At 42.3% G+C, this 19,342-nt stretch overlaps 1 protein-coding gene across 1 annotated transcript in view; it reads right to left on the reverse strand.

The window, feature by feature from the left end:
• LOC6619346 overlaps positions 1 to 17,106 on the reverse strand; it is a 67,113-nt gene extending 50,007 nt beyond the window's left edge. Inside the window, exon 1 of the mRNA XM_032718650.1 lies at positions 16,587 to 17,106. The gene's annotated coding sequence lies outside the window, so the exon portion shown is untranslated. The remainder of the gene's footprint in view (positions 1 to 16,586) is intronic.
• Positions 17,107 to 19,342: the final 2,236 nt, after the last annotated feature.

The following is a 19,342-nucleotide window of genomic DNA, read 5'->3' on the forward strand; positions in this document are numbered from 1 at the left end:
GTTTTTTCTTCGATAGAAGTGCCGCTTGAGACGTCGTCTTGGACTTGGACTTTCCTTCCTCCTTTCAGTTGCTCCTGGTCTACTTCGGCTTCGGCTGGTGTCCTGCGCTGAAGTGTTTACAACACTTCCGGCGCATAATGGAAAACAAAAGGCTTAAAGGGGGATACACAAAGGATTTGAGCAATCAAGTGCGCTTTTGAGCACGCAGACCGATAACAGTTTTATTCACGCTCGCTTTTTCCAGCCTCTTATTTTCCTGGCACCTGCCATTAGGTTGAGGGCTAAGAAGAAAATGTGCTTTCGCCCTCAGTTTATTTCAAAGTCATAACAATGCTGGCTTTTCAATATGCGCCCAAAGGAACCCACACGCGCCATAAAGTCCTCCCATGAGGCAGGAAAAAAGGGAAAAATAAGCAAGGAAACGGGGCATAAAACTTCAAGTAGTTAGGTCCAAATGTCTGCACGGCTTTAGCCAGCAACAACAATGCGGCCCGAAAGGGTGGACACAGAAAATAAGGATTCCGAGGGGTTTGGCTTTTATGTCTAAAGTTTCACTTGAACGTCGAGCGCACACACACAAGGACTCGGGTGAAGGGACATTTAAATTCTGCAGAGGAATGCACCTATGGGCATAAGGGATTCCGGTCACAGGGAATTCTAATTATAAGACTGCTGGCTTTCCGGGCTCCTGGAGCCACAAAAATACGAAATTCGCCCACTTAATTCAATGCATATTCGCCCAACATCCGGCTTGATTGAGCTTAAGAATGCACTTACAAGCAGCTGTACATCGTGAATGAGGCAGTTCCTGAGCTTCTGAGCTAGAAGGATAATAATCAGAGATAAGAAAGGAGCCGAAGGAAAGTCGTAAGATAATCGGATGCAGCCCCAGTCGTCCCTGGGGCCAAAAGGATGGTCAGGAAAAAACAGGGAAGCGGCTTGTAAGCCATTCCTTAGCCACATGCCTGCAAACAGGGCCAACCAACCAAGGCCAGAAAGCGGGCCAAAAGAGCCCGGAAGAAAGACTGGCAAGCAACAATAGAAGAAGCTCCAAAGAAGAGACATCAAAAAGGCGACTTTGAGGATAGTACTAGAATAAATACAACACACAAAAACACCGAGAACTAATTTAAAAAAATTGAGCATTAATAAATGTAAAATAAATATGATGTAAATTACATACATATTTACAAATAGTGCACTACAATTTTTTATTTTTATACAATTTTTAATTTAAAATCTATATTGTAGCTCACATTTTTTGGCATTCAATTTTATTTGTTTAGCATGCGATGTGAATTTGGAACAACTTACTTTGGAACCGACTTACTCAGCCTCTTATCCTTTCACTTTCAGAGAGCCACTAGTCCAAAAAAATTTCCCAATTTTTCAATTTCCCAATGCCACCACTGTTGGCCATCTGCATCTGCAGCTTTCCCTGGCTTAAAGGTCTTCCATTTCATTTATGGGCACATGCTACAAAACTACAGGACGGTTGGCCAACTGGATGACTAAGAATTTGCCACAATTGACAAAGAATTAATGCGACGCTTATGAAAGGCTTTCCAGCTAAGTCCCTTTCACCAAATGACAGAGTTTCACTTTTTCTGCAGGAACGTGAGGCCAACTGGGTAAGCCCATGATAACGATGTCCTTTGGTCTTACATCAGTAAATAAACGCATCTGGGCCAGAAAAGTGAATACCGCAGGCCACAAAAAGACAGTATAGGATATGAATAGTTTAGCATACATATAGTTTATTAAGGCATCAATGATTTTGTACTAAATATTTGTTGAAAATACATGTGTTGTGCCAGCAACTGACTGAATTAATATATATAATTAGTTATGCACTAATATTGCCATTTTCCGCATCGCAGAGCACACTTAACTGAAATTAGAAACCTCTGTCCTAAAAAAATCCCTGCAAATCGCTGTGCAAATGTTGACTTTGTAATGTTGTCCATTTCCTGTTACTGAGCAATCGCCACCAACAAAAAGGCAGGAAACGTAAAAAAGAATAATATTTAACATTAAATTAATAAGAAACAGGATCAAAAGCCGGTTGGGCTCAAGGCGACCCCAATGGCCAGCAGGCGTCGGGAAATTAGCATAACAAAGTCATTAGAGGAGGCACGGGGGACTTGGACTGCCAGTGGATCCCGATTTCAAAGGCAGCATCCACCACGCGACTGTGCCAATGACAGAGGCGTAAGGCCGAGGGGCGTGGCGCCGCGTGGGTGACCGTTGAGCAGGGGGGTGGGGGTGGTGCCACCGGCAAAACGGCAACACAAACACAAACAGACTAAGAGTGTCACCCGCAGAGCGCCACATACACCAGCAAAAAATGGAGAACAGCCTGCTGGGGTCTGAAGTTAACTTTGGCATATGTTCAGTTACTGCTCAGAGTTTTTTTTTTTAAATACCGATTCATTTTCTATATTTTTCTATCTTAGCCAGATAGCGATTTTAAAAAAGGTCCTTAAACCCATCTGATTGTACATATAAGAGGAACAATATTTATTTCTGGAGAAAAAACTTTAGGACACGCAGCATTAATATAAATTAATTTCCTTAGTCCATAATTTCTAAGCAATAAAAATTAATATGTTTTTAATTACGCACTTTGTGGGTTCAGTCAATTCATAATATAAAATTTTCCCTGGTGTAGCGATGGTTGCAATTTTTTCCGCGCTTCTTTTACTCGCAGTCTACGTGAGACGCTACTTTTTGAGTAATGGCCAAGATTACGCTGCAATGCGATGGAAATGGAAATGGTCGGCGACCGGCGGAGGAGGATGCGAGGGATGCGCGGAAAAGGACAGAGGTCCTGTCGCCTGTCTTTGCACAATTTAAAGTTGGTGTCACGCATCACGCTTCGCTCTAATGAGTCTCGTTTCTCCTCTCGTTTGCGCTCCAGCTTCGTCTGTGGCAATTGCAACGTGATTTGGCCAACGCGGCTCCATCGAGTTTCGCAATTCGAGGGGGGTTTGAGAAGTACGGACTTTGATTACACTCCGTGATGAATTTCGCCGCTGACTACGCGGCGTATGAGTAGCATACGACTGGGCATCAACTAAGCCAACTAATCATAAGAAAGGCAGTTATAAAGAATAGATCTCGCAATCGAAGCGAGAAGAATTATTGCCGTGATCAACCATAGCGAGAAGAGTTGATTATCCTTCTAGATGATTGGAAATGTGGGAAGAACTAAGCAATTTATTCCCATGGATTAAAAATGGGTTTAATCTCACATTTAAATAAAAGGAAACTTAAAAGCAAATTTCAATGGTTAAAGTATATGGAAATGAGATAGAAAAGTGCAACAAAGCAGTTAATTGCATGAAACGGAATATGCTTTGAAAATTGCTGTGGAAAAACTCATCTTATCTTAGAATGATTTTATTTACTGTAAAAAATTGTGTTGCAAGAAACGAATTACAAAGCTGAAATTGTCCACTTCCCGACAGTTAATCCAACATCCTGTTCCACATCCCTGACCATGAATTTAATCAAAATCCCTTGCGGAGTCCTTATCCAAGTGACGTCCTCTACGCTCCCATCATTTGCCATATGATATGACTTATTTGCCACATACTCCTGTTCCGTATGTCTTTTTCCACTATTTCTCATGCTGACTATCAACTGGCGAACGGAGTACCGAAAGTCATGACCATTAAAGTTGGCAAACATAAAACTGACGCAGTTGCAAAGCCAAAGGGCACGGACTTTTGCCCATTAAAAATGTAAACTTAATTTTAAAGCCTGGCGAAAGAGTGGAATGGCGGGAATTTGCAGCCGAAGTTGGAATTGGTAAAAGAAGTAGGGCCGGCATCTCATACAACTATAATGCCGAATCCCGACGGCTCCTTCGCCGGGGAAACATTTCGCATAAAATGCCAAATGCTCTTGTCCTGCCTTCATGTGCATGTGTGTGTGTGTGTGTGGGTGTGTGGGTGTGTAAGGGTGTGGTCGTAAAGCAAACGATTGTAGCCAAAGCTACAAACTGACAACAATGTAGACCGTCGTGGATTTTTATTCCCGGCAAACTGTAAAAAGGACCAAAGCCCCCTCAGCTTTTCTTCCAAACAAATTGCATATGAGCATTTTGCATTTTCAATTTAAATTTTTCGCGCTCACTACGCCGCGGCATTCCGCACAGAGCAAGAAAAGCGGAAGAGGCTGGCGAAAATTGAAATTCACGCTATCTGCGCGTATAATTTCTTACAACAAAATGGAGCCCTGCGGCTTGGGCAATGAACTTTCAGGGAAAAGCTAATGCAGGCGATGTAATGCATTGGCCCTGGCCAAATGAAAACCTCGAGGTGAGTTCAAGGACTGGCCAGACGACGTCGGTAGCCTTCGGCGCCTGGACTAGACTTAGGCTTTTCTTTGCCTTTCATGCCATTCGCTTCCTTCGAACAGGACATAATAGGTTCCATCGTCTTGGCCGTACACACATTGAGTATACGCCCTGTGTGAGATGCGTTTAATACATTTCTAGCTGTTGGAGCTACAGGGTAGCAGTATTTCATGCTTTAAACAAATTTCTAGTCAATTTTTATTTTATAAGATATAATATATATTCTTATATCCAGACATTTTGTTCTCTTCTGCTTAAAGTGCCTTGGGATTTGGCTTACCTATTATTGGCAGAATTTGGCTGTCTAGTAGACACACCACTAGGACGAACAGAGACGGCTATACAGACCGCTGTTCTAGGAGAAAGAGATAGGCTTTTGCATTTAATCTTATGAATCTTTGAACATACTTTAGCACTTTGACACTTTTGCCCATCGCCTGCGGCGGCGACAGAGTCGAGCGATGGCAAACAGTTTTCGGTCGGATTTTTAGACTTTGTTAGCAGCATCAGAGTGCCATTAGTGTGTGGCCAGGGGGATATGGGTGTTTCTGGGGGATCCAAGCGGATCCATGCGATTCCAGGGAGCTGAGGTGCCCACTTACGTGTGGCGACTTTGGGAAGATTAATGGCAGTTGGTGGGAAAATGCGGCTTTTAGATGGTGTATGAATGAATACTACGTGCCTGAGTGCCACAGTTTTAGGGTATATTTATGGTGTATTTACGCCATAACGGCTCCACCATTGATTACTACTTCAATACAGATAGGAATTCGAGGTCTGCCAGATAAAAACAAAACAAATATATCGTTTCTCGTGAAATATATTACTAAATCATCATATATTGATTTATTTTCAAGTACAACTCAAAGAATAACTTCAAATCTCACTAAACTAATTGCCTGCCACTTAAGTCAAACGTTTAAGAGCTGCTATATGATTTCAAGATAAACTAAAAGCTTAGATCCACAATTTAAGCATATTTTACTTATACATATCACCCAGAATTGATTTGATAGGTAAATTTTGAATTCCGAAACCACAACACACAAAAATATAGTATACGGCATTATTTGAAATTGAAGAAAAACAGCCTTAAAAACATTGCAAGAATGTTCGGGGGATTTAGTTTGTGTTGGAAACAAACGTTCGCTTTTATTTTGTGGCGTGCCATTGCAACTAAATGGAAAATGAAAAATTTATAGAAATTCAAATGCAATGGCCGCCTCAAGTAAAGCTGGCTTAAAGACCCGGGTTCCGAATGGGTTACGTTGCGGAAGCAAACTGAAAAATATAGCGGAGACTGGACTGGACTGGAAGCTGGTGGGAAACCGAGAGCTATCAATGGCAGCAGTTGCTACAAAATGCCAAATTTGCATATAAAGTAAAATTGAAAATGCCACTGCTAGGGTGGGGAAACCGGAGGGGGAGGGGGCGGCAGAAAGCAACCGAAAAAAGGAAAATCGGAAGGGAAAAATAAGAGGAGCTCTTTCGAAAGCCGACAAATGCAGTTCTTGACTCGGCCTGCATTTTCCAGTCCACAATCGCTTTAACCTCTCGCCTTCGCCTCCTTTGCTGTGGCTGATTTCTTTCCTTAAAAATATTTACATTGATTTGCTTGGCTTTGACTGCCAGAATTCCGCCCCCGCCCACCTAACCGCCGCCCATCGCTGCGTTGAAATATAAATTGCTGGCACTTTATATTTGATAGGCGGACTTGCGGAAATGCGCGTCACGTACATGGGGCCCAAATGGAGCTGGTCGGAGGCACTGGCACAGGATCATCCCGAGTCTAAAACCAACAGAGGCCACAAATCACAGGCCTCACTTCGCGCTGAGCCTCGTGTCCTGGATCGCGGAGGTGTCATCGTGAGAGTATATGCTCCGCAAGGAGAGATTTTGTTTACATTAACTACGAGATAATTTTATAAAAATACCCTAGGATAGACTTCAATGTATTGTAATGTAGAATGTAAAATAAGGGTAAAATCTTTTCATGCTTCCACTACAAACATGTCAAACGTTGATTCGGAAAATGCCCCCAAAAAGATTGAGCATTGAGTTTTTCCAGTGTTTTGCGACCTCGGGCGGCACAAATACGCAGCTCCTAATTGGCCTCACGCAACCATGTCTCTGATTTCAACTGTTGCCTCACGCCGATAACTATTTTCGTGTACTTCTACCTGTTTTTTTTCTGGTTCCGTAGATTTCGGTTATGCTGGCATGGCAGGTAAACCAGGTAAACGCTGCCGGGGAACGATCCAATCCCCCAGTCCGCGCAATCCTCCAATCCTCCTGGCCACGGCCTAACTGATACAAATTTGTTACACGTACAGCTGTGGGGCGACTAGAGATACGGCCGGAGTCGAGTACGTGTGTTCGTTAGCCTAAAATCCGCGTGGCCTAAACACTGCCACGCCATCCTCCCCGGCCCTTCGTCCTGGCAGGCTAAAAACTAATTCGAAATTCATGGGCTCGATTTGCATTTTTGATTACTCGGAATACACTGCACTACACGCAGACCGAGCCAGGAAAAGCATGGCTGTGTAGTTGTAGTTGTAGTAGCTTTCATTGTCTTGGAGGAAAACTAGGGTATATACATCCATTTTAAAACGGATATGTGGGGGCGGCTGGAAAGGTGTGATATTTATATTTGCGGAGGGAAAGCTGCACACGACTTCGGGGATCTGGGGACACTGGAGGGGGATTTTTCGTTAGTTTTAAGTGATTGGGCGCCGTTTTATGACACACACACACATAGTCAGGTTCTCACTTGGGGCGCATAGCGAAAAACACATAAATATTAAAATAAAAATAAAATTATAATGTATTCGTTACGGTTTAATTGGTTGCAGTAAAACGTGTCTCTCGCCTTGTTTTTCTCCCGTGTGCTGCATTTTTGTGGCTTTAATTAAAAGCATAGGTAGTCGAGGTGAGAGTGGGGAAAGGTGGCAGAGGTGGCGTACTAAAAGAATGTAAACTGCTGGGAAAAAGTAGGGGAATCTGGGGAATGTGCCTGCCATAAAGCAGAGACTGTAAAATGTGCATAACTAGCTGGGGAAATTTTTTAAATTTAATGGCTGATTGAAATTCGAGTTGATTACATTTTCTAGAGCAGTTTTTGCTCAGTTTCATCCGTGAAAGGTGGCACAATTAAATTGGTTAATTCCTCTCTACAACTCTGTTTAATTTAATATTCAAGTTCTTAATTTTGGGGATAGTCGTAGGCCGATTCCTCTCTGTACCTTAGGTTTTAAGCTTTTTGCTACAGTGCTACAGTAATAATCTTCACAATGCGTACTACAAACAATTTAGAATATCTATCTAAAAACAGAAACCTACAGAATTTACCAAAAATTCATAGTTGGGAAGCTGTGCATGGATCTTCCAATTTGTTTTCTCATTTCATGGATATATATTTAATTAGCCAAAAAAAGCTTTGGTACATATCCAACCCAATTCCATTTTGAACACTAACACGTAACTGGAACTCATTGCGCCCACTTATTTAGTAATTTTTCGGTAATATGCTGAGAATAAAGCTATTGCAGACCCAACGGGGAGAATCCTGGCCGAAATTGCGCAGATTTTCACTCCACATTCGTGAAACACTCCTCATTATGCGCCCCTAAAGCCCGAAATCTGAAAATCCACCCTGCCAACTAATGGCCACCGCCCATTTGGAGCCATTTCCCTCGTACCTTCATTAGGACACTTCACCTGGCTGTCACCTGCAAGGGAGACCGGCACAGCCGAGCAGAAGCTAGAAATAGCATTCTATAGCAACACGAAAATGTGCTAATTTGTTTAGTCAGCGCCACTTTCCACTGCACTAATGCTGACAAATAACTATAATAATGACAGTAGCAGTAACAGCCATTTGGAGTGCTGCGACAAAACTTTCAAATATGCCCAGCCCAACTACCGAAATTATTCTGTTTCGTCCCCAAAGAGGGGAATCCCCATTGTCAGTGCCTCCGATGGTAACGATTGTCTACGTGTTTGCGTGTCACCAGAACATTATGGCCAGAATGTCAGGCAACCACGAAGTCGCCTGTAGTCCGTCCCGCGCTGAATGGCTTAATTAGTCAAATATTTTGGCAATATCTTGCGCCTTCATCAAGGAGAGGCTCTTCATCAAGAACCACTCAAAGAAAATGTATTTACTTATATAAATCTATAAAACTTTATCCTTTTGGCGTATTTTAAACAGCTAATATATCCGATAAATTTACGAGTATTCTATTTACCAATCTCATTAATAATTGGAAACCACAAAGGTGCCTGCTTTTATTTTTAGTGCACAGACCATAAATTTATTTATATTTCTTTAATTAACCGAGCCAAGCCGAAAGGTGTCGTTTCCATTTGCGGCGACACCTCGAACAATAAATTACATCAGCGACATTTACTTTGCTCGCTGTTGATGTTTGATTATGTCCTTTGATGCAGCAGTGTGTGTGTGTGTCGATTTCTCGGGTTTTTCATTTCATTTATAGGGACTGGCACACGTGCTCGCCAGTTTCGGGGCCATGTTTCCTAATCAATGACCCTTATCACCCTGTCGTTCGTGGCTTTAATTAAAGTTCAAGCTATCAGGCGGCAGCAGCGGAATCGAACAGACGTAAATTGAATTTTAATGTACGTATACGTAAAATTTGGTGGGTTCTCCGAACATCCCGCCTTTAATGCAATCAATAGACGAGAAGCAGAGCTCAACTTAGCCCACATTGCTCAGAACACTGAGCTCTGAAGCAGCCACTTGACAAGCTGCGCAGAAGGGGGAAAATGCGGAGACAGCGCTGGGAAATCGTGGGAAATGCAGGGAAATGGAGGGAAAGCGCGGAAAGGAGCGAACGGCGACGGCCTCAATTCTTCAATTTTTGTCTTCTCCCCTTTTCTTTTGTTGAATTCTGTGGCCTAGTTTTTGGCGAGCGTTCAATCAAAGCCATATTGGCGCCTATTAGAAAATGAAATTTCCCAGCAGTGAATGGCAGGCGGAGAAAGTGAAAAGAGGAGTGTTCGTAATTGGGTGAGAGTATTTCTATTGGCATACATTTAGATGCGGTATTTATTGGTAATTTGAATGCATTTGTTATGGGTAAATACAACATCGGATGCATTTGTTAACTACGCCTTTAATATTCTGCAGAGCATTGCGTATCTGCCCAAATATTCATCATTCAAATAATATTCCCTCCATTATTTAAGGCTCAACAGTCTAAGCCAACCGAAATCAATTTCAATAAAATATTTCACAAATTGCCTGCGGATATGCAAACAAAAATAGATGTGTATATATGGCCTTGTGCCTCTTCCAATCACTTGTTTATGAACCAGTTTGATGTTCGATACCCACTAGTTTCGGATTCCAATACGGCCTGCACTTTTGGCCCGGCGCGTGTTTATTGTAAAATTTTTGGTATTTATTGGCACTTGATTTTCTGTGGCCAGCAACCGAGTGTCACGTTTCTACTTTTTCTCTTTTTGTCTGAGCACTTGCTGTGGAGTTTTATCTTGGCAATTTATTTAGTTTTTATGCAAATCAAATTACAGCCAACAAAAAGTAGGCAAAAACAGTTTCAAATTTGCTGTGTCGTTCCAAGCACTTTCCATTCAATTCTTTTACTGTTTGCTTACCTATAAACGGGCTTATACTAGCATGTAGTTTTTACCATTCATAATTCCACTTTTAAAATTAATTGATAGCATTTTTTTGACAGCCGCAAAGCAAGGACGCTAGATAACAATGATGTCCGTTGGCCTGAATTTTTCATCGAACAGCGCCAAGTCGAAATGTACACGAGCATGACAGCGGAAAACTGTTTTTGTTTTTCCGCCTTCAATGGGAATTCACTTTAACGAATAGTATTTAGCATGCGATGCATTTATCGATGCGTTGCGTATCGGATTTAATGAAATTTATGTGACTTTTGCAATTTGTCCGGCATCAATCTTTTGATTTCTTATTTCTGGGAAAACTTTCAAATTAGCTGCTCGACAATAAAAACAAGACGAGACACAAAAAGCAATTGCTGTGACCAGGAAAATCGTTTCCAAACTAACTTTGCCTGCGAACGCACAGCAAACTTCTTGTCATGTGCAAGAAAGTATTGCAATCCGAATGAAAATTTGTAAGCGCAGCTGAAATATTTTCTCGGCAAACATTTTCCGCTTTCCTTTCCATATGCAAAGTAAAACTAAATGGCGTGTAACAAGCTCTGAGCCAGAAAAACAATAAACTGTCTGAGGTTTTCCCCGAAATATGGCGAAACTGAGGACTCGCATTCGATGCGAAAGAGGAAAAAAATTGAAAACATATTAAAGACTGGCGCCAAGAGTTGATCAAATTGATGCTTGACTTTTGGGACAGCGGCCAAAACCGATGGCACAGCAGAAAATTCTGCGAAACTTATAAACTTTGGCAGCGCCAAAAATAAAAATAAAGTGAAATAGAAAAGCCGGAAAATGAAATGGCATGTGAGCGAAAAAAAATAAAAGAAAAGCTGAAGCAGCCGCAGACGCAGAGGTCCTTGCATTTCTCCGGCTCACGCAAACAGAGCGCAACGGACACGTAGTACCCCGTGGAAGTTACATCTCTCCAAGGATAAAGGGGGTGTGGCAGCAGGACCAGTGTAGCAACCAACAACAAACAACAGCCCTCCTGGGCCTGCCAATGGCACAGTTCAATTTCGCCTGGCAAAACACAGCAAAGAAAAGAAACCCACTCGATCCTCGAAAGGAAAAACGGAACTCGTCGGAAAAGGTTGTCATCGATTTAATCAGGACAAAGTTTTATATATTCCCTTACAGATTGTTCAGGTGCCTTGGGTAATTGTGGCCAAGCTGACAATGTGAGAAGTTGGCTGGCAAACAAAAAGGCCAAGTGCCGAAATTTGTAGCCACTTCAATCAGTAAACTATTCAGGCTGGCTGGATTAAACTCTGATTGTCGCATTAAACTCAGAGTATAGTGATATTTAAAATATAACATATTTAATTAAAATTAACCAAATTGTAAATAGACCTAATCCCGAATCGTTTAAATATGTTGTTCATGGAAATTAGGAAATTTTTGGCTATAAATTATCAACAAATTCTCATAAAGTTTACTTGTAACCATCCACTATTTAGATAGACAATTGGTTTATTTTTCTTTCAACTAAAGCCTTTCATTATACAAACAAAATGCCCTAAACTTAGAGGAATATTTATATAACATAAAATTTGATTCACTAAACTATTGGTATTTAAAAGTTGAATTTGTGAACCATGATTCCGGCGTTTGGTAAAATGTTCTAACTTATCACAATATTTTTTAGACAACCATTTTGCTTCACTGTGTCCTAACTTGGCAAATGACCATTGGACGTAGTATCGAAAACAAATACAGCAGCAGTTGAAAAGCCAGTCCAAGTGCTTCAGTTTGCAATTGGCCACGTCAAGTTGGCTCCGAAAACTTTGCATAATTGGCAACAGCAACTTGACAAGAAGCCACTTGAATAGAGACCCTCGAACTTTCTCCTCCTTTCGCTGCAAATTTAATGCATCCGTTCTGGGAGCGAAGCCGAGTCCAGTGAAACACGCTCCTAATTAGTGGCGACCCTGGGCCCGTTTCAATTTCATTTTTTATTCCGCTCCCGCCGCCGCGCACAAAGGCCAAACAGAACGAGAAAATTTAATTATTTATGAAAACATGAAAAGCGCCCGCTCGGCCTGCGAACATTTTTCATTAGAGCCGAGAGTTGGCCCAACCAAAAAAAAGGAACACAGTACAATATAATTGCAGAGCCAAACCCAAACAGCTACCAACTTTGAGCGACTACGGCCTGACCGCTATTGTGGCCTTGAAGGGACTGAAAATGTCAGAAAGAAGGGGTGGTGGGTGATGGAAAACGGGGGCTAACCCACATGTAATTTGTTTTTACGCCGAGAGTTCCGAGTTCCATTTTCAGCATGCAAGGCAAAGAGCAAACAGCAACCCGCAGTACGTACATTATAAGGCGCGATATATTAAACTCACACACGCGAAAGGGCCAAGAGCAGCCGAAATGGCCCAAAGAAGAGTTGGCCCGAAAGGGGGTGAGAGCGGGTTGGGGAATATAAAATAGCAGCGCTTTGCTGAAAGTCAAAGTGAAAGTACGATGCTCACGGAAGCCCCCGAATAAAATGTCGGTCACATTATGGTAATTTACATTTGAAATATCCACCAGCAAATGGATCCCAGTTCCGCATTTGGATAGCGGTGTGCTACATATGCCTGATACTTTAATTTGATTGATGTTCCAAGCGGAATTCGTGGCTTATGTGGAGTATTCACATTATTTGGAACTTGCATAAAATATATGATAAAATTTTACATATGACATTGGTTAAGTATTGGCCATAGATTTGTGCTGCCATTGGGAGACATTAAAATCAGGCATTCATTAAAAATAACTCCTATGAAAACTTGTTAAGCTTGCTTTCATAATTCACACAGAGACATTTATTCCGTGTAAAATTCCACTGCAACTTAAAAGCCCATTGAATCGCTTGTGCACTTGCGGGAAAATCCCTACTTTGCAGCTGAAAAGTACGGTTGGAAAAACCGTGTTGGCTCAACTATTTACATTACAATATCGTGTTATATTGTGTTCTCAAACAAGCTGAGGCTAAATGCCAATAAAACAAGCGTTTTAACAACTTTTCCATTTTCATTGCCCTTCGTTGTTTCATTTTTTCGCAGCCATGTATCCTTTTTCATCATGTGCGGCCATCCTTCGCAGATCTCATGTATCTATGCATGCAAAATGCCCATTTTGGTTGTTGGCTTTATGTTTTTTTTCTCCACTGGCTCGTCCGATGCCTTTTATTTTTGTAGCGCCACGTTTAGCCTTCAACTCTGGCCGCTGTTGGTTATTGATTTTCCGGGCTTCCTAGTAGTTTCGTTACAAGGTTTTTAATATTTAAACGCCGGCCGTGCCCTCTCGCTCCGCCAGCGTATATCTCTGTTGCGCAAACACAATTCGGAAATGACCCAAAAATGCTTAAATCTCAATAAAAGGGCATTTTGACTTGAACTGTCAGTCGGTGAGTGAGGCGAAGGGTTTTCTGGGTCGATGTGTCGGGTCGTCGGGTTTTGAGTCGGATGGAATTGGTCGGGAGTGGGCGGGAATGGGTGGTAATGGGTGGCAATGGGCAGGGGGAGCGGGTGCTTTCGATGGGGTCTGGCCTGTTGTTTTTAGTCGTCAACGTTTTCTATGCCAAGTACTCACACAGTGGCACACTCGCAGCCTGTTGTTCGCCCGGCAAAGTGAAATTGTGTTAAAAATCGCATTCCTTTCTGCACTTCTGTGCAGCGGAAATTGAAAATAGCGTCTCGTTGTGTGAGCTCTCGTCCTTGTTGTTGTCCCAGTTGCTGTGCGAAATGCTCATATGGCATGAAAATTTAATTGGAGTAAAATGCTGCTGCACAACTCTCAAAAACTAGTTAGAGGGGGCCAAAGCGAAAATGGAAAGCGCAGGAAAAAAAAGCGAGAAATCGCCAGGAAAACTAGCACATAAATCAGCGAGAGTTTCCTATTCTCGCCGCCACCTTTCACCTCTCTCTCTTTTTTATTCCGGTCCGAGATTGAAATGTGCATACGGCATTAGCTTTAAAAATGGAAGAAGCTTATATAAATAACATGAATCTTGTGTGTGCGGCCAAGTGGCAAAACCAATGTTTATTAGTTGCCTCACTACTTCGAATGAGAGGATATAAGTAAAACAAATTGTTTTTCTGGCTTGATTATTATGTATAGGCTTATGTGCTCATATAACTGATCAGCCAGTTGAATTGATTTGATTATTTAAGTTATAAGTCCATAAATTTTACTTCGGGATTTAAATGGTAAAATAAATGGACGTCTCTAGTTATAGTTATATATCGGCAATGATGTGATAAACTATGCCAAATAAAATCGAAGGCAGTACTTTCATTCCGATCACTTCCGTTTCCGATTTGGCACACTTTCGTTTCCCCTCACCCACACAAGCGAGCACTGCTAGTAGCGCCTAAAAGCAGGCTAGACAGAATAAATTTATGATGACCAGCCGAGGAAGTTTGGCATGCATAAAATGTAACGACATCCCAGCTGAAGCCAAAATAAACACTTAATTTATGCTAGAACTCACAACCAGTCCATGAGTGCGAGTGTGTGGGTGCAGCAGTCGCCTGTGGGCTGCACTGCTGATAAATCAAAGTCCGCAAAAAGTCTTTGACACCGCTCTCGGCCATGGTCGAGTGGCTGTTGGGGCACCACCTCCAAGCCCACACCCACTGTCCACTGACTTGGAGGTCTGCCTAACACTCGGAAGAAATATCACTAAGTTCCATTACACTTTTGGCGATTTTCCATATTTAAATCGATTTAATTTGGTATATATATAAGGTATAATATATAATAAGGTATGATATCACAATTTTTATAAGGTAACTCACTACCATATTTGAATAGAATTTTGTTATTAATACTAAGGGATATTGAAGTCATAACTCTCATCTATAAATTTGCACATCCTAACATAATAATGGTTTTTAAACTTTTATGATTTTAATTGATTCTATGAATACGAAAGATAATGTGTTTTTTTAACTTCTTACTTTGTTCTTGGAACTATACATTTACCATCATTTACAATACAACAAAATTCACGTTTTCAACAGTTCTCTGCTGCCTAAAAATCAAGCTTTCCTGTTAGTAAGTTCGATGTATGGAAATCTAGTTATTGAAGTTTCAATGGCACACCTATTGATATACTAAACATAGTTTTTTCTGTGTATTTCTCTGGAGAATCTGAAACAAAAAACACGTTACGTGCACACATATTCTGCTGACATCAGCTGTTTTGGGTAGAGCTTTCGGCTTAGATTTTAGTTCTGACCTCGTTCTCGCACGGCCCACAAGCCAAAGTAACAAACAAGTATGAAAACATAGAGAAAATAAAGCAGAGTAAAATACGGCAGAACAAGCCAGAAGACAACACAAGAATATGTTGTCCGATGGGCAAATATTTGTCGTAATGCGTAGAGCAAACAAAGTGCCTCTGATGATGGAAATATATTTGGGGAAAGACTCGAAACGGCAAGCCATAATGCATAACTCATACGCCACGTGGGCGGGAACCTCCACTTGATGTGAGTTGATGTTCGCCTCCTTTTTCTTGTACCCGTAGAATGACAAAGTTGAAAGGGGCGAATGTAGATATCGCAAATGGGTCGTCATCAACAATCTTTAAGGCGAAATTAACTTGAGACGAGCGCGATACGAGAGCAGGAAAGTTTTGAGACTCATTTAAAGCATAATTTTTCAAATACCTTATAGTCATTAAATTAATGACAAGTCTGCGTTTTATGAAGAACACAATTCTCAGAATCCTGTTGAAATGTACTTGAATCTTTCAGCCAAAAATGTTATTGGTTAAATTGGCTTACGTGAGCGCCAATAAACATTTTAAACGTTATGCTTAACATATTTTTTTTATAAATCAGAAGTCTCCGAAATAGATATATTTTTAGACTTTGTGCTTATATTCAAAAATTTTTGAAGGAGTTTATGCACATTTCTTAACAATTTCCTCACATGGAATACTTTTAAATATTTAAATGAAAGTACTAAGCTCATCCGCTGCCAGAAAGTCCCCAATTTGTGTTACATACTCAATTCCATTAGTTATTTGCCTGCCACAGATCCGAAAACAAAGCGGTGAAGTAACATTTTCATTACTCAAGCACTCCAGCCCGGAAATCTGTGTCCTGACCTGACTCAAAGTTCGTTTGGCTGGGCTACCTGTAATGCAGTCACAGGCCGTAAATAATAGACAAAAGCCTAAGCCAAAAACTATGTCAGCCGGGGCACACGAAAATAACCAATACACCAGTAATCCAACAGTTTGTAGTCCTAAAAGAAAGAGTACAAGAGTACAAATCCAGCGGCAGGAGACTTTTCTTTGTAGCCGCCTTAAGGATTGTTTCCCCATATATGTACATATATCCTGCCGTATCGTATATAGAGCACATAATGTATCCATGTGTGTCTAACCGAGGAGATAAGTTGCGGCACACACACTAAGGAGGGCAGCCTTTCTCGGTGGGATTACCTCCTTTCCACACCAAATCTTGGCCCCATCCTTGCAAGTGCGGCAGGAAAGGAATTTTCAATTTTTGTTCTTTTACTTTTTGACTGACTTGGCACTTTGCTTACTTTAAGTTCGCTTAGTTGATGAGCTGCTGATGACTGGAAACTGACTGCGAAGATGCCTCGTTTGCTTTTAGAATTAGAATTGTTTTTTGCTCTGTAGATCCTTATGTTTTTGTGGGTGACATGAGGCGTCGGCGACCTTGACTGTCAGCTGCACGCATTTCACTGCTCGAGCCTCGGAGCGGAGGCTGCTCTTTAAATCCTCACTGTTTCATCAGCATTTTCCCAGTGGTTTAAGTGTGGCTCTGCTGCTGGGCAATCAATAAAACAACACTCCGCACACGTTGCGTATACGTAACGACTATCTGCTGATTCGGCACAATTTGGCTCTGGGAAAAAGCACAAGAACACACGGGGCACTAGAGCACTTAAGCACTTAGGCAGCACAATTTTCCTGCATTTTCATTGCTGTATTTATATTCAATTTTTAACTTCATCCGCTTAACTCAACGCGCTGCGCGATTTATGCGATTTTCCCTGGCTGCGCGCTGCGTATTCTGCACGTAACGCGTCCTTGTTTCAACTACTGACGTTCGAACGTAATGAGTTGGCCACAAACTCGGAATCCTGGACGCCCCGAAAGGCAGGCCAAAAAGAAGCTTTCGCCTCTCTGGCACTTCCATTCAGCGGATTTTGTGCGCACGCGCAGTCAAGATTTTCATTTTCCTCCGCTCTGCACGTGCTCCCGCTTTTCCGACTCTCGCTGTTGCCTCTCCACGTCTTTGTTTTGTTTTCGCCATTCGTCGTTAGGCAAGGTTAACAAAAACAAAGCTCTCTCCGTCGGTGTGAGCGTTTGCCCCTGCGTCTGTGTGTGTGTATATGTGTGTCTGGGCGCCAACATTCCAAAACATCTGATTGCTGTCAAAAAATGTTGCATGCGTCAGGGATTCCGACGGACATGCGCGTTTTTCCGAGGATATTGTGTTCTCGATTTCAACTTGACTCCGGTTAATGTGGGTTAATTCTGGCACGGCATTGCGATGGTCAGGTGAGCTCGGACTGTTCGGAATGTCCGAAAATTCCAAGACACATCGCCTTTAGTGGCTAGGCTATAAAGAAGCAGGAATTTGAGGTGCACAATGGAAATGGGATTATTTGGAGCTACATATATTAAAGGACCTTTAAGAAGCACAATAAAATATGTATTATATTGAACTTGCTCTAAATAATGAACAACTGTGGGAAAATACATGATTCCATGCCCTGAGAAGCGCTTAAAGTAAAACCCTTTGAGAGGAATATCTACCCAAAATTCCTATAGAGCAAATCAGAGCTTAGCAGCAGCCTAGGCCAACATTAAAGTGCCAACACCCACAGTGCCACCAGGTGGCATCTGCCTTTTGGTGCGGACAAACCCGAAACTAACCACAAACACCAATTACGCGTACGCCCCTCTGCCGGAAAACAAAAAATATGCCACGAAGCGCTGGCTGGAAGCGAAATTACGGCGGGCACCGCAAAATAAAATGAGACAATCCCGGTCCAGGAGGACCAAAGCCAGGTTCCCAGCCCGGTCTTGCACCTGATCCAGCGGCAGTTAACCCTAACTGCAGCTAGTTAGTTAGTTTCTGGCGACCTGCATGCATGCATACTCGTACATATTTCAGAAAAGTTGCGACATTTTCGCAGGGGTTACTTTTTATTTTGCAGCCGGCGCGTGAAAATCCGAGAGGTGACACTTGTCCAAATTATCTTGCTGGATAAACAAGCGCACTTAACGTGTTATCAGAGGCAAGCGATGCCGGGATCCAGGATCCCGGATCCAGGATGCAGGATCCAGCAGGACGAGGCTGCCACACACACACTCGCACTCGCCGAGGGTGAGAACATAACCAGCATTGTAATCAAAAGCAGGCGAAGGCTGGAGGAGCGAACAAAACTGACATGCAGTTGACTCCAAAAGAGTCGTAGCCTCGCAGGACACGCGGCGGAGTCCTCCTGCCACCACCCTCCATCCAATGGACGCTCGACAGTCAGAGTGTGACCGAGTCGACAGGGAAGCATCTTTGCACTGCAAGAATGAAAGCTCTACCCACTAAAATGTTCGTACGACAATTTAAGCCTCTTTAATTATGAAAAAATATAAGAACCTCTCACTATCCTTACCTGCATCCAACAAACAGTCTATAGAAGAAGTGTGAGTTTCGTTCCTATAAAGAAAGTTGTAAAGAGAGATAACAAGAGATACATTTGAATTCATATTCATATTATAGGTGCAGAGAATGGTTCAGTTTCTTTAACAGCGGCGCTTTAAGGAACAACTTTCTTCCAGTGCACATGAGTGTGAGTGCAGGACCTTGTTTGTGTGCGTCCGCACAGGCGACAGCTGCTGCATAACCCATACAACCCGTACAGCCCGTAAAACCCGTACAACCCATAGAGCCCATGGAACCCGTACAAGCCGCGCACTCAAGGCGAGTTGAAAATGTTTAACACGAAAAGGAGTTATCACGCTGACAGCCTAGCTGAGGCCCGGGGCCGAGCGTCAGAGGATTCCGGGCACTCGCAGGAGTCGGCGGAGTCAGGAGTCCGGAGTGCGGAGTCCGTGGAAGTCGACGTGCCTCACTGCAAAATTATGACAAAGTTCTGCGGAAGAAAAATGCCGCAGAGGGCGTGGAAAAAATGCTTTGAAATGAAATCCAGAAAATAGGGTTCGCCTTCCCTTTAAGACGCGTGATGTGCTAAGCAAGTAATGATTGCCCGAGGATAAGTCGTTGGCTCCCGAGAGATGGAAACGGTCTTGAATTACTTTAATGCCA

Source organism: Drosophila sechellia, chromosome 3L, assembly GCF_004382195.2.
Source record: "Drosophila sechellia strain sech25 chromosome 3L, ASM438219v1, whole genome shotgun sequence".
Classification (NCBI taxonomy): domain Eukaryota; kingdom Metazoa; phylum Arthropoda; class Insecta; order Diptera; family Drosophilidae; genus Drosophila; species Drosophila sechellia.